The sequence below is a fragment of the Haemaphysalis longicornis genome, unplaced genomic scaffold (genome assembly GCF_048455015.1).
Source record: "Haemaphysalis longicornis isolate Haplotype H1 unplaced genomic scaffold, Haemaphysalis longicornis Haplotype H1 scaffold_13, whole genome shotgun sequence".
NCBI lineage: Eukaryota > Metazoa > Arthropoda > Arachnida > Ixodida > Ixodidae > Haemaphysalis > Haemaphysalis longicornis.
The window spans coordinates 20,395,613-20,398,115 of record NW_027526233.1 but is presented as its reverse complement, the minus strand read 5'-3'; the positions used below and the strand labels follow the sequence as shown (position 1 = coordinate 20,398,115).

The 2,503-nt window shown below is 42.9% G+C and overlaps 1 non-coding gene across 1 annotated transcript; it reads right to left on the bottom strand.

Annotated features, from left to right (window-relative positions):
- Positions 1-1,405: 1,405 nt before the first annotated feature.
- Trnak-uuu (transfer RNA lysine (anticodon UUU)) lies at positions 1,406-1,477 on the bottom strand. The gene has a single exon. It is a non-coding gene; the product is annotated as a tRNA-Lys (tRNA).
- Positions 1,478-2,503: the final 1,026 nt, after the last annotated feature.

Genomic DNA, 2,503 nt, shown 5'->3' with positions numbered 1-2,503 from the left:
ATGGGAGGGAAACAGCCAAACCAGAACGCAAGCTGCTCAACGGGATGGGGGGGGGGGGGGGAACGGAGAAAATAAACCCCGATGGTTCGGTAGCCGGGCTTAGAAGACGACTGTAGGTGCAAGGGAGGGAAAAATAGAATTTGCAAGCAGTCAAAAATGTAACCAGTCCGCGGGGGCGAATAATGTTAAGAGCGGCAAAGATATGTGCGCTCGAGTAATAACGCAGACCCCAGAATTGTATTGCTTATCTTCCGGGTTATGCGCCATATCCAAACGTTTAAATCCTTCAACCAATTTTCGAACCCGTGTTTTGGGGAGTAGGTAAACCGAAGTGTTTGCTGAAACAGCACCGGCACTAAGCAACAATACTTAATTGTAAGACTGTGACGGAGATTTAGAAAAAAGTTTCCCAAGGTATAACACAATATTATAAAAGAGAGAATTAAAAAAAAGGATAGGAGTGAACACGAAGAGCGGAAAAGAAGGGAAGGAATAAAAATGAAAACAAAAACGTAAAGACATCAGCAATGCGGGAAAAAAAACACTGAACAAACGATCACGTGCATGTGATTTCGAGAATCTGGTTCCGTCTACAAACAAAGCGCCACTGACACGGTTATGTAGATGACAATGTTTTAATCGCTGCAAGTGTGCCTGGGTCCTCATTTATACCTTTTGTGATTGTATTGAATCGGTATATGAGGCATGATTCACGTTGTTCTCGTTCCCGGTTTGACCTGAACCCCATCTGTAAGAGCTTGACGCTTAGTTTATAGAAAGAATGATCTGGAAGGCTGAGGTATCTGGAGAGGGGCATGGTCGGGCGCGTTTTGGCGTGCGCTTTGTGATTATTGAACCGGAGCCTGAGAGAGTTCCCTGTTTGCCCTATATATTGCATTCTTGACCATTCGTATCGTTGGCCATTCGTAAACCCGCTTTCCACATTCGACATATATGCTCTCTTCCGAAGCGACCGAAGGCATCATTCCTGTAGAAGACTTGTCTCGAAGTCGAAACGTCGAAATACACCCTCCGCTGTTGCTGTTACCGAGGTTTCTTACTTTGTATAAATATATATGTATATACACAAATATATATAAAAATATATATATATATATATATATATATATATATAAATATATATATATATAAATATATATATGAATATATATATATATATATATATATATATATATATATATATATATATATATATATATATATATATATATATATATTTATAGTAAGGAAATGAAGGGCTTGTTGAGGAAATACAGAAACATAGGTCGGCAGTCTCCAACGCCAAAGGAGGCATAGGGGTGTGGTTAGGCTCTATTTTTATTACGGTTAATGAAGTTAAGATTTTTTTTTAAATATAAGAAAGAAAGAAAGAAAGAAAAACACGCGCCCAAAGTGGGGACCGAACCCACGCCTTTCGATTAAATCTCGGATGCCTTACCAATTCGGCTATCTGGGCGACTGTGTTCACCTTAACTTTCTGGGCTATTTATATTTACTACAAGTGTATCTGACGCTTGAGGGTGGTAGCCAGCGCCACTCTGACTACACGGGGGGAAGGGGACCTTCTTTTCAACCCCCGGGGCGTAACTCAAACGTCTACAGCCTGTCATGAGCGGGTAACTGGCGGGAAGCCCTCCTATGCTACCCTCGCATGAAGGCTGTCACAACCGAGACCCTCGCTAGGCTTTCGCAGAATAATATAGTAAGGAAATGAGGGGCTCGTTGAGGAAAAACAGAAACATAGGTCGGCTGTCTACAACGCCAAAGGAGGCATAGGGGTGTGGTTAGGCTCTATTTTTTACAATGGTTAATGAAGTTAAGATTTTTTTTAATAAAAGGAAGAAAGAAAGAAAGAAAATCACGCGCCCAGAGTGGGGACCGAACCCACGCCTTTCGATGAGATCTCGAATGCCTTACCAATTCGGCTATCTGGGCGACTGTGTTCACCTTCACTTTCTGGGCTATTTATATTTACTACAAGTGTATATGACGCTGGAGGGTGGTAGCCAGCGCCACTCTGACTACACGGGGAGAAGGGGACCTTCTTTTCAACCCCCGGGGCGTGACTCAAACGTCTACAGCCTGTCATGAGCGGGTAAGTGGGGGGAAGCCCTATTATGCTACCTACGCATCAAGGCTGCCAGAACCGAGACCCTCGCTAGGCTTTCGCAGAATAATATAGTAAGGAAATGAGGGGCTCGTTGAGGAAATACAGAAACATAGGTCTGCCGTCTACAACGCCAAAGGAGGCATAGGGGTGTGGTTAGGCTCTATTTTTTACAATGGTTAATGAAGTTAAGATTTTTTTTAATAAAAGGAAGAAAGAAAGAAAGAAAAACACGCGCCCAGAGTGGGGACCGAACCCACGCCTTTCGATGAGATCTCGAATGCCTTACCAATTCGGCTATCTGGGCGACTGTGTTCACCTTCACTTTCTGGGCTATTTATATTTACTACAAGTGTATATGACGCTTGAGGGTGG